Below are 12,093 nucleotides of genomic sequence, written 5' to 3'. Positions count from 1 at the left end.
TGCCCACTGCTTTCCAGATGCCTTTTATCTATACTGCTCTTAAAACCTTTGTAAAGAAGAGACAGTTGGAGAGTATGGAGAAGGATATCCTTTTAAACCCCAAAAAATGTTTTGCTCTTGTGCAGGAGAGAGAGGATATGTGCCCTGTGAGGGGATCCCTAGGAGAACCCAGTGTGGCGTGGAGGAATGTTGCCCATCCTGCCCTGATGAACCGACACAAAGATCTGGCCTGGCAGGTAGTCCACGAGATCTTGCCAGTGAGAGCAGTTATGTTTGCTCGAGGCATGGGGAAGTCCCCTAGATGCCCTGTTCAGGGCTGTGGGGCAGAAGAGACGGCACGTCATCTGCTGTGGGAGTGCGAGGCTGCCAGACGGCTGTGGAAGAAGGCGACCCCCCTGTTGGCTGTGTTATCGAAGACCGCCGTGAAAGAGCAGCTGGTTCGGTATGGGCCAAAGAAAAATGAGAAAGGATCATGGCAGCTCTGGTGTGCAGTGAACTGTTTTAAAGAGGCTCTTTTCAGAGCCAGGAACCTGCTCATTTTTTCAAAAGAGTTGGGCTGCCATGAGACATACGAAATAGGCCTAAGTGCTGTCAAGGACTATGTGTCCAGGGATGCTAACAGGAGGGGTCGTGAAGAAGCGGAGGAGGTCTGGCAGCTGAAGAGATGGCCGGGTGGTGCTGGTGCCAGGGTCAGGTCGGAGTGGTTGGGCTCATCTGGGCAGGGTCAGGATGTTGTTTAAGGGCATGCTCTCTTGTGCACAAATAAAGGGGTTGATTTTAAAGTGTCTGTATTGTTATATTGTGTTTGAGAATCTGTGTGTAATATGTTTGTGTCATTGGTGATTGTATTTGTGTATTTATTGTATATGGATTGTAGTGATTGTTAAAATGTATATGATTATTGGGAATGATTGCTGTATTTGAATTTATATACAATTAAAAAAAAAAAAAAAAAAAAAAAAAAAAAAAATCTGTTCTTATCAGTTTAATATCTGATACGTCCCCCATAGGGGGACCGTCTATATTAAATGGATTTTTGGAAGCGGGAGATGGAAGCGGGGCTTGCTCCGTCCACTCCACGCATCGACCCGGTATTGCAGTACCTCCGGGAACGGTGCCCATTTCTCAGAAAGGTCAAAAGAGAGAGAGAGAGAGAGAGAGAGAGAGAGAGAGAGAGAGAGAGAGAGAGAGAGAGAGAGAGAGAGAGAGAGCGAGCGAGGAGACCCCCCTCCCTCCCCACCTCCCCTTTCCTGGGACGCGCCGTTTTCCCGCTCTTTTCGTTCTTTTTTTTTTTTTTTTTTTTTTTTTTTTTTTTTTTTTTTTTCATATTTCATATTCAGGCAGGCCTAACACACGCAGCAGGCCAGTGTAGCAGCAGCAGCAGCAAGCGCCCTTTCGCCGGGGCGGAACGGCAGATGCGTTTTGGGAGGAGTTCCCTGTTTTTGTTTTGCGTGCGTGGCCTCGCTGCCGCTTGGCAGAGGGGAGGGCCTTTGGGCCTTTGGGCCGGCCGGAAGGGCTCGGCCACCAGCAAAGGCACGCTCCGGCTTCTCTACAGCTCGAATGAACCTTTCGCCTTTTACTAAAGATTTCCGTGGAGAGGAGCATTTACGAGTTCGATCCAATTTTTGGACAGCCCTTCCCCTCAGGGAGGGGCTCCACCTGGAGTTTAAAAGCAGAACGAGCACAGAAAGGGCGGTCGCCCCCGTTGGAGCCCGGCACCTTTCCTTCCTTCCTTCCTTCCTTCCTTCCTTCCTCCCTCCGCCCGCCCGAGAAGCAAGTACCACGACTGCTGCGGCGGGCGGCCGCGCCCGGGGCGTTTGGCCAAAACCATTGTGGGCATCGCTTCTCGGCCTCTTGGCTCCGATCAAGTGTGGGTGTAGAGTCACAGCACTGGTCGGAGCTTGGCTGAGATTAAGGCGTTCCCTTTAGAATCAAGGTTAGGGATTCAAGAAATAGAAATGGATTGATGGATTAAAATGGTTCTTTTGGTGTTTTGGAATGGACTGGGTTTAGATTTTGGAAATGGAAATGGTTTGATGCAGTGGTTTTGGAACGACTGGGGATAGTGAATGGATCAAGGATATGGATATGGTAGCCTTTGGATTTGAATTTTGGACTGGACTGGATCAAGATGTTGGATTTTTGGATTTTTGGATTTGCATAGAAGGATTTGGACTATGGAAGGAACTGGATGAAGACATGGATTTGGATTATGGAAAGGATTGGAAGAAGACTTGGTTTTTAGAATGAAGTGGAGGGAAGCGTTTTGATTTGGATTCCCTTATTGGAAACCCTTAGGGATTTTTTGGAAGAAGACTTTAATGGACTGGACTGGTTAAAGAGATTTGGATGAAGATTTTTTTTTTTTGGATTTGAACGGTTTTTTTTTTTAGAATTTTTTGGGATATTTCCGTGAGAACAGGTTTTTTTTTTTTTATTTTTTTGTTTTTTTTTTTTTTTTTTTTTTTTTTTTTTTAAAACCATTTTTGGAAGATGAGAGGCGGGAAGGAGCAGTCACATTTCATTCAAATCTGAGTTGGGGTGAGGCAATGGAGGCAATGGAGGAAGAGGAGGAGCAGGAGAAGGCCAAAACCATTGAGGATAAAGCTGTGCAAAAGAGAGGTGAAGGAAGTGCTTTAGAAACATCGGAGGAGAATGTAATGAAGGCTGTATGTGCTAAAGAGTATGAAGAACTCATGGCCTGGAAGGAGAGGATGAGGAAGGGTAGGATAACGGAAGCGGAGTGGAAGAGATATGAGGAAGAGAGGCACAGGCTTGTGATTGAAGCACGGCGGAGAGCGGAGGAGTTGTTAAAGAAGCACCAGAGAATGTAAAGGAAGTAAAAGAGTAGTTTAGTTTTTGGGGTTTTTTGGGTTTTTGTGGACCTAGAATTTTTTTGGGAAAAAGAATAAAAGAAGATGTATTTTTTGGGGATTTTTTGAGGAATTTTTGTGCCTTTGTTTCCTTTCCTTCCTTTTTTTGGGGAAATGTTTGTGTTTGTTTTTGAGTATTTTCAGTAATTGCCCGGTGCGTTGGCCAAATGAATTGTGGGCATCGCTTCTCGGCCTATTGGCTAAAAAAAAAAAAGTATCTGTTCTTATCATTTTAATATCTGATACGTCCCCCATAGGGGGACCGTCTATATTAAATGGATTTTTGGAAGCGGGAGATGGAAGCGGGGCTTGCTCCGTCCACTCCACGCATCGACCCGGTATTGCAGTACCTCCGGGAACGGTGCACATTTCTCAGAAAGGTCAAAAGAGAGAGAGAGCGAGAGAGAGAGAGAGAGAGAGCGAGTGGAGAGAGCTCGCGGAGCGAGAGAGGACTTTGAGCTCGGACTGGTGAGAGAATCCGGAAAATCGAGCGAGCGAGCCCCACCCATCCCTCCCTCCCCACCTCCCCTTTCCTGGGACGCGCCGAGAGAAAGAAAAATCTGTTCCCCCCGCTCTTTTCGTTCTTTTTTTTTTTTTTTTTTTTTTTTTTTTTTTTTTTTTTTTTTTTTTTTTTTTTTTTTTTTTTTTTTTTTTTTTTATTTCATATTCAGGCAGGCCTAACGCACGCAGGCAGGCCAGTGTAGCAGCAGCAGCAGCAGCAAAGCGCCCTTTCGCCGGGGCGGAACGGCAGATGCGTTTTGGGAGGAGTTCCCTGTTTTTGTTTTGCGTGCGTGGCCTCGCTGCCGCTTGGCAGAGGGGAGGGCCTTTGGGCCTTTGGGCCGGCCGGAAGGGCTCGGCCACCAGCAAAGGCACACTCTGGCTTCTCTACAGCTCGAATAAATCTTTCGCCTTTTACTAAAGATTTCCGTGGAGAGGAGCATTTACGAGTTCGATCCAATTTTTGGACAGCCCTTCCCCTCAGGGAGGGGCTCCACCTGGAGTTTAAAAGCAGAACGAGCACAGAAAGGGCGGTCGCCCCCGTTGGAGCCCGGCACCTTTCCTTCCTTCCTTCCTTCCTTCCTTCCTCCCTCCGCCCGCCCGAGAAGCAAGTACCACGACTGCTGCGGCGGGCGGCCGCGCCCGGGGCGTTTGGCTAAAACCATTGTGGGCATCGCTTCTCGGCCTCTTGGCTCAGATCAAGTGTAGTATCTGTTCTTATCAGTTTAATATCTGATACGTCCCCCATAGGGGGACCGTCTATATTAAATGGATTTTTGGAAGCGGGAGATGGAAGCGGGGCTTGCTCCGTCCACTCCACGCATCGACCCGGTATTGCAGTACCTCCGGGAACGGTGCCCATTTCTCAGAAAGGTCAAAAGAGAGAGAGAGAGCGAGCGAGAGAGAGAGGAGAGGAGAGAGAGAGAGAGAGAGAGAGAGAGAGAGAGAGAGCCCCACCCCACCCTCCCTCCCCACCTCCCCTTTCCTGGGACGCGCCGTTTTCCCGCTCTTTTCGTTCTTTTTTTTTTTTTTTTTTTTTTTTTTTTTTTTTTTTTTTTTTTGATATTTCATATTTCATATTCAGGCAGGCCTAACACACGCAGCAGGCCAGTGTAGCAGCAGCAGCAGCAAAAGCGCCCTTTCGCCGGGGCGGAACGGCAGATGCGTTTTGGGAGGAGTTCCCTGTTTTTGTTTTGCGTGCGTGGCCTCGCTGCCGCTTGGCAGAGGGGAGGGCCTTTGGGCCTTTGGGCCGGCCGGAAGGGCTCGGCCACCAGCAAAGGCACGCTCCGGCTTCTCTACAGCTCGAATGAACCTTTCGCCTTTTACTAAAGATTTCCGTGGAGAGGAGCATTTACGAGTTCGATCCAATTTTTGGACAGCCCTTCCCCTCAGGGAGGGGCTCCACCTGGAGTTTAAAAGCAGAACGAGCACAGAAAGGGCGGTCGCCCCCGTTGGAGCCCGGCACCTTTCCTTCCTTCCTTCCCTTCCTTCCTTCCTTCCTTCCTTCCTTCCTTCCTTCCTTCCTCCCTCCGCCCGCCCGCCCGAGAAGCAAGTACCACGACTGCTGCGGCGGGCGGCCGCGCCCGGGGCGTTTGGCCAAAACCATTGTGGGCATCGCTTCTCGGCCTCTTGGCTAAGATCTGGTTGTATGTGGCTTGTCCGCAGCAGCTGATTTGAGAAGAGATTGGTAAGGTAGGGTAAGGTAAGGTAAGGTAAGGTAAGGTAAGGTAAGGTAAGGTAACGGTGGCAATATTGTTTGCTGGTAGCTGTGGTCCTAGGGAGGAGAGAGTTGCCGGGGTCGTTTAGACGAGGAGTTCGTTGCTTTTTCAGGTAAGGGGGACCCTTTGAGGGCACCTTATCTGGACCTTTTGTTCTATTATATTTGTGTTTCTTTTTGGTTGTAAAGGGCAGATTAAGATGGCATTCCGGAATTTTTCCGAGCGTCGTTTTAATTGTTTGAGAATAGGAATCAAAGCCGAGTATATGGTTGGGGAGGAGAAAATAGATCTAAATCGGCTTGAGTTTTCCCGTCAAATCCTGCAGAAGGAATTAGGTTTTAAGCCTGAGGAGTTGAACTGCTTGATTTCTGTGGGGAAAGGCAATGAATGGGATGTTAGCTTTTGTACAAGAGAGGCTATGGAGAGGTGTCAGGGGCTGTTTGAACAGTCTCTCCAAAGTAACGTTCTGAAGAAATTTCAGCTCACAGTTCTGACGGACACATCAAAAAGGGTGGTGATAGTTAGAATGGGTTCAGAGATGGTGGAGGGTAAGGATGTATGCACATGGTTGTCAAGGTATTGTAGTTCAGTGGAGGAAGCAGTGAAAGTGATGGATAGTGATAAAATATGGACAGGAGCCTGGAGGGTGCGTGTAAGTTTGAAGAGGGATAGGTGGGGGTATGAAGGTTATGGGATTATACCGTCGGAGATCACCTTGGGGAATAACCGAGGGTATGTGCACTATTTTGGGCAGCCTAAGTTGTGTAGGAGGTGTGGGGCGATGGGTCACTTAGCAGCTGGGTGCACCAAAATTATTTGCTATGTTTGTAAAAAGGAGGGGCACGTGGCGAGTGAGTGTGAGATGCAAAGGTCATGTAATTTGTGTGGGAGTAGAGAGCATTTCTTTAGTAATTGTCCTCGCTCCTTTGCAAATAGGACTAGGAGGAGGGAGGAGAGTGAGAGGGCGGAGAGGGAGGAGAGAGAAAGAGAGGAGAGGGAGGGGCGGAGGGAGAGAAGGAAGGAGGGGGAAGAGAGGGAGAGAGAGGAAGAGGGGAAGGGTAGTGAGAAAGGTGAAGGCGTGGGGCAGAAGGAGAGTAGTGAGCAGGGGGGAGGGGAGGAATGTATGGAGAGTTGTGAGCAGGGAGAGGGAGGGAGTAAGTATGAGGAGGGAGGGGGGATGGGGAGTAATCTAGCGGAGGACCTTGCAGTTTCACAGTCAGAAGGGGAGAGTGAGGAGAGTGACACAGGGAGCGTGGTGGAGGTGCAGAATAGGAGGGGGGAGGAGGGGGGAGGGAGTCAGGAGGGGGAAGAGGTACAAGATTTCAGGGTCTCAGGGAAGGAGGGGGAAGGGAAGGGCGAGGTGATGTCTGAAGGAGGGGAGGAGGGTGATAGTGAGAGTGAGATGGATCAGGAGAAGGGTCCAAGTAAAAGGAAATCTGATGGGGATGGGGGTGTGAGAGTGGGGGGAAGGAGGAAAAAAAAACGAGGGTCCAGGAGAGCGGAGGAGGTTGGATCGTCACCTAGCTCTGTTGGGTCTTTGAGAGAAGAGTATGGGGGGCAGGGGAAAGCGGGGGAGGGTAGTAGTGATCCCTTCTTAGACGATACGGGGGTGAAAGTTTTTGCGGGTGGAGTGGGAGGTGACTCTTTAAGCCCATGATGGTTAGGTCATTAATAGTTTGTCTAAACGTTGTGATGGCGCTGTCCATAGCAACTATTAATGTGAGGAGTGTGAGGAGTAAGGTCAGGTGTAAAATGATTTTAGATTCCTTGGGTAGTTTAAAGGCGGATGTGTTGCTGTTGCAGGAGTGTGGACTCCCCTTTAAAGAAGCCTATAAGGAATTTGAGAGTATGTGGGTGTATGGTGCATCGGTGTGGTCAGGGGCAAATGATTGTAAGAATGCAGGTGTGGCTGTGTTATTCAAAAATAGGAATATAGAGATTAAAAGTAAAACTGTGGTTGAGTGTGGGAGAGCGGTGGTTGTGGATGTGGAGTGGATGGGGAAGGAGGTGAGGGTTATAAATGTGTATGCCTCACCAGATAAGCATGAAAGGGCTGAGTGTTTTGAGAAACTGAGGGTGTTTGTGAAAACATCAAAGATTGTGATTTGGGGAGGGGATTTCAATTGTGTGTTAAGTGAGAGTGATAGGAAGGGTGAGGTGGTGAAGCTGGATAAAACTTCTAAGATGTTGGGGAGCATTGTGCAGGACGCTCAATTGGTGGATGGGTTTAGGAGGTTGAATCCAGGGCTAGTGGGGTACACGTGGTCAGATGCAGCGGGTGTGAGGGCTTCCAGGATTGACTTTATTTTTTCTTCAAAGGATGTGGAGTGGGTGGCATGCGCGTGTGTGCCTGTGTTTTATTCTGACCACATGATGATGTGTGCAGAGGTGAGATTGGAAGGGGTGTGTGTGGTGGGGAGAGGGGTGTGGAAATTGAATGTGAGTGTGTTAAAGAATAAGGGGGTGATGAGTGAATTTGAAAGGAGGTACAAGGGGTGGCAGTCATTGGAAGAAATGTTTGACTCAGTGGGTGAGTGGTGGGAGTGCATAAAAAATAAAATTAAAAAGTTTTTTGTGGGAGTGGGGGTGCGGATGGCGAGAATGGAGAGAGAGAAGGTGAGCCGGTTGCAAAGGAAGTTGAATAGGATGTATGAATTGGGGAGTATGGGATGTGATGTGGCGTGTGATGTGTGTGAGATCAAGAGCAAATTAAAAGTGTTGCATGTTAACAAAACCAAGAGTGTGATTGTGGAGAGTAAGGTGCGGCATTTAGAGGAGAACGAGAAGTGCTCTAGGTACTTCTTTAAGAAAGTGATGAGTGGCAGTAAGGTGATGTATGGGTTGAGAGATGAGAGTGGGGTGGTGAGGAAGGAGACAGATGGCATGATAGAGGTGGCTGAGAGGTTTTACACCAAGTTGTATGAAAGGAAGGTGATTGATGAGAGCATGGTGAGTGATATGTTGGAGGGGCTGGAGAAGAGGGTGTGTCAGGGTGAGGTATTGAATGGGGCGATCTCCCTGGAGGAAGCTGCTGCTGCTATGGAGTCATTCAGGGATGGGAAGACGCCTGGAGGGGACGGCCTGCCCAGAGAATTCTACAGGACCTGTTGGAACTTGGTTGGGCCGGACTTAACCAGGGTATTCAATGAGGCTTTACTGAAGGAGGAGATGCCGGCGTCCTTTAGGCAGGGGATTATAGTCCTGGTGTTCAAAAAGAACTGCAAAGAGGAGCTGGCGAACTGGAGACCTCTAACTCTTTTAAATGTGGATTATAAATGTTTTTCCAAGATTTTAACTTGCAGAATGAGGACGGTGATTGGCGAGGTGATCCATCCAGATCAGACCTGTGGCGTTCCAGGGCGGAAGATCACGGACAGCCTTATCTTACTGAGAGATGCTGTCCTTTTTGCACAGGACCGTAAGGTGCCGGTATGCCTTTTGAATTTGGACTTGGAGAAGGCATACGACAGGATCTCTCATGAGTTTATGCTCAAGGTTTTGATGAAAATGGGGTTTACGGATCAAATTGTTAAGTGGGTAAGTCTCCTCTATAGTAATATAGGGAGTAGAGTGAGTATCAATGGGAAGCTGTCCGGTCGTATTGATATCAAGTGTGGAGTAAGACAGGGCTGCCCGCTGTCCCCCCTGCTTTTTATCTGTTGTATGGAACCTTTGGCTCAGGTCCTCCGGAAAGACAAGGTGATCAGGGGGCTGGCGATCCCGGGGGGTGGAGGAGCTGAGGTAAAGTGTGTATTGTATATGGATGATGTGAATGTGTTGTGTGTGAGTGAGAGAGCAGTTAAACGGGCGTTGTGGCAGTGTGGGTGTTTTTGTGTGGCCTCCGGGTCCAAGCTGAATAAGGAGAAGTCGGAGTGCATGTTGTTTGGGGGATGGGAGGGTGTGCCTGATGTTGGGGTATGCGTGAGAACTGATTTTATTAAGGTTTTAGGAATAAGGATGGACGCCACAGGATCTGGTCTGAGCAATTGGGTGGAGGTCTCAAAGAAAGTGGGCCAGAAAATGGGACTTTGGACGCAGAGGAGCCTGACATTGGAGGGGAAGGTGCTCATCGTCAAGGCGGTCATCCTCCCCTTGCTTTTGTACGTCGGAGTGGTCTTCCCACCCCCTATGACTGTTATCACAGTTTTGAAAAAGCAGCTGTTTGGTTTTTTCTGGGGTGGTAAGTGGGAGCGCTTGAGGAGAGAGGTGGTGTGTAAAGGGGCATTAAAGGGGGGCAAGGGGCTCCCAGAATTAGAGTTGTTTTTATATGCTCACGCAGTCTGCAGGCACGTTCAATTGGTTTTAAGGGGGGAGTGTCAAGGGGCTTTGTTTGTGAGGTTTTTTATGGGGGCGTTTTTAAGGTTTCTAGGAATTTTAAAGATCCCCCTTACTGTCCCGGTTGTTTTTGATCCTCCCTTTGTGTACGCAGTGTTAAAAAAGTTTTTAAAGGTGAAGCTGATGGGCAAGGTAAATAAAGACGTGCTTTTAAATCCAAGGAAACTGCTTTCTTTTGTGCAGGAGAGTGTGACCACATGTCCCATAAAGAGGGTTGCAATAGGTGACCCGGAGAAGGCGTGGAGGAATGCTGCCCATCCTGCCTTGATGAACCAGCATAAAGACCTGGCCTGGCTGACCATGCATGAGGTGTTGCCAGTGAGAGCGGTGATGCATAACAGAGGGATGTGCAAGACCCCTAGATGTCCTTTTCAGGGCTGTGGGGCGGAAGAATCGGTGGGTCATCTGTTATGGGAGTGCGTGCCTGCCAGGCGCTTGTGGAGGAAGGCGTCCCCCCTGTTGGCTGTGTGGATGGGAAGCAACCTGTTGGAGGAACAGCTGGTCCTGTATGGACCAAAGAAGAAGGAGGAAGGCTCATGGCAGTTGTGGTGTGTGGTTAATTGTTTTAAGGAGGCCTTGTGGAAGGCAAGAAATATCCTTGTCTTAAAATATGAGACCTTGAACTGCCGTGAGACCTATGAGATTGGCCTGAGAGCCATACGGGACTATGTGTTGCGAGATGTCAACAGGAGGGGGCGTGAAGAAGCGGTGAGGATCTGGCGGTGGGAGAGGTGGCCGGGCTGTGCTGGTGTCAGGTTGGAGTGTCTGGGCTTGTCAAGGCAGGATGAGGACGTTATTTAAGGACATGCGCTCTCCTGTACAAAAGTGTTTAAAAGTGCCTGTTAACTGATGGTGTTGTGTATTGTGTTAATTGTGTTTTGTGTTGTTTGTATTTTGTGTTCATTGTGTTAATTGTATTGTGTTGATTGTAATAATTATTAAATAAAAAAAAAAAAAAAAAAAAAAAAAAAAAAAAAAATCTGTTCTTATCAGTTTAATATCTGATACGTCCCCCATAGGGGGACCGTCTATATTAAATGGATTTTTGGAAGCGGGAGATGGAAGCGGGGCTTGCTCCGTCCACTCCACGCATCGACCCGGTATTGCAGTACCTCCGGGAACGGTGCACAGTTCTCAGAAAGGTCAAAAGAGAGAGAGAGAGAGAGAGCGAGCGAGCGAGAGAGAGCGAGAGAGAGAGAGGAGAGAGAGAGAGAGCCCCACCCTCCCCCCACCCTCCCCTTTCCTGGGACGCGCCGTTTTCCCGCTCTTTTCGTTCTTTTTTTTTTTTTTTTTTTTTTTTTTTTCATATTTCATATTCAGGCAGGCCTAACACACGCAGCAGGCCAGTGTAGCAGCAGCAGCAGCAGCAGCAGCAAAGCGCCCTTTCGCCGGGGCGGAACGGCAGATGCGTTTTGGGAGGAGTTCCCTGTTTTTGTTTTGCGTGCGTGGCCTCGCTGCCGCTTGGCAGAGGGGAGGGCCTTTGGGCCGGCCGGAAGGGCTCGGCCACCAGCAAAGGCACGCTCCGGCTTCTCTACAGCTCGAATAAACCTTTCGCCTTTTACTAAAGATTTCCGTGGAGAGGAGCATTTACGAGTTCGATCCAATTTTTGGACAGCCCTTCCCCTCAGGGAGGGGCTCCACCTGGAGTTTAAAAGCAGAACGAGCACAGAAAGGGCGGTCGCCCCCGTTGGAGCCCGGCACCTTTCCTTCCTTCCTTCCTTCCTTCCTCCCTTCCTCCCTCCGCCCGCCCGAGAAGCAAGTACCACGACTGCTGCGGCGGGCGGCCGCGCCCGGGGCGTTTGGCCAAAACCATTGTGGGCATCGCTTCTCGGCCTCTTGGCTCGATCAAGGGTTGCGATCGCTTTGGTTGTTAACAACTAAGGTTTTGTGTTTATCTTTTACAGGAGCTCTAAAGGCGTGCCGGTATTTCTTGTGGAGGGGGACCGGATAGCAGAGAGCAGAGAGATCAGCGTTGTGTTTTATCGGGTAGGGCCCCTTGGGGCACCTCACCTTTAATTGTTTTGTGATGTCGTTTGCAAGGATGGGAGAGAGAAGGTACAACTGTGTACGGTTTTCTTTAAAGAAGAAATACACAGAAGGGGATTTGAGGATGGAGATGGGGAGGTTAGAATTCAGTAGGTGTGTATTACAGAGGGCCTTGAAATTTGAGCCTAAAGATTTGAACTGCCTTATTGCTTTACCAAATGGTATGTCTTGGGATGTTAGTTTTTGTAATGAAGGAGTGTATAGAGCATTCTGGACCAGATATGAGGAAAAGAAAGATTTGCCGGCTCTTGTTAAGTTTAATGTTGAAGCTTTGTCAGACAACTCTGTGAAAACTGTAGTTGTGAGAATGTTAAGTGAGAGTGTTACAGATTATGATATTCGTACTTGGCTGTGTAGATATTGCGATGTTAAAAGAGCTCCTGTAAAGGTATGTGATTTGGACGGGGTATGGAATGGTGCATGGAGAGTGTTGGTGAGGCTGGCAAGTGACCCTCAGGGTTATGGAGGCTTCCGGCACATTCCATCAGATATTATGTTGGGAGGTAGCAGGGGTTTTGTAAACTACCAGGGACAGCCTAAATACTGTAGAAAATGTGGTGAATTGGGCCATTTAGCAGTGGTGTGCGCAAGAGTTGTTTGTGGTATTTGTAAGGAGGACGGGC

At 48.8% G+C, this 12,093-nt stretch overlaps 6 non-coding genes and 2 pseudogenes across 6 annotated transcripts; all 8 read left to right on the top strand.

Moving 5' to 3' along the window:
- The first annotated feature begins 910 nt into the window (after nt 1-910).
- LOC121310677 lies at nt 911-1,125 on the top strand (annotated as a pseudogene).
- A 410-nt stretch (nt 1,126-1,535) lies between these two features.
- On the top strand, nt 1,536-1,653 carry LOC121310674. Its single transcript, XR_005948894.1, has one exon. It is a non-coding gene; the product is annotated as a U5 spliceosomal RNA (small nuclear RNA).
- A 1,400-nt stretch (nt 1,654-3,053) lies between these two features.
- Nucleotides 3,054-3,245, top strand: LOC121310675. Its single transcript, XR_005948895.1, has one exon. It is a non-coding gene; the product is annotated as a U2 spliceosomal RNA (small nuclear RNA).
- Nucleotides 3,246-3,744: 499 nt separating this feature from the next.
- LOC121310678 lies at nt 3,745-3,862 on the top strand. Its single transcript, XR_005948896.1, has one exon. It is a non-coding gene; the product is annotated as a U5 spliceosomal RNA (small nuclear RNA).
- Nucleotides 3,863-4,043: 181 nt separating this feature from the next.
- Nucleotides 4,044-4,236, top strand: LOC121310671. Its single transcript, XR_005948891.1, has one exon. It is a non-coding gene; the product is annotated as a U2 spliceosomal RNA (small nuclear RNA).
- A 416-nt stretch (nt 4,237-4,652) lies between these two features.
- On the top strand, nt 4,653-4,770 carry LOC121310673. Its single transcript, XR_005948893.1, has one exon. It is a non-coding gene; the product is annotated as a U5 spliceosomal RNA (small nuclear RNA).
- Nucleotides 4,771-10,355: 5,585 nt separating this feature from the next.
- On the top strand, nt 10,356-10,558 carry LOC121310676 (annotated as a pseudogene).
- A 383-nt stretch (nt 10,559-10,941) lies between these two features.
- On the top strand, nt 10,942-11,059 carry LOC121310672. The gene has a single exon (XR_005948892.1). It is a non-coding gene; the product is annotated as a U5 spliceosomal RNA (small nuclear RNA).
- The last annotated feature ends 1,034 nt before the right edge of the window (nt 11,060-12,093 follow it).

This window comes from Polyodon spathula, unplaced genomic scaffold (genome assembly GCF_017654505.1).
Source record: "Polyodon spathula isolate WHYD16114869_AA unplaced genomic scaffold, ASM1765450v1 scaffolds_2344, whole genome shotgun sequence".
In the NCBI taxonomy this organism is placed as follows: Eukaryota; Metazoa; Chordata; class Actinopteri; order Acipenseriformes; family Polyodontidae; genus Polyodon; species Polyodon spathula.
Note: the sequence above shows the minus strand (reverse complement) of the source record. Positions and strands in the feature narration are given on the sequence as shown.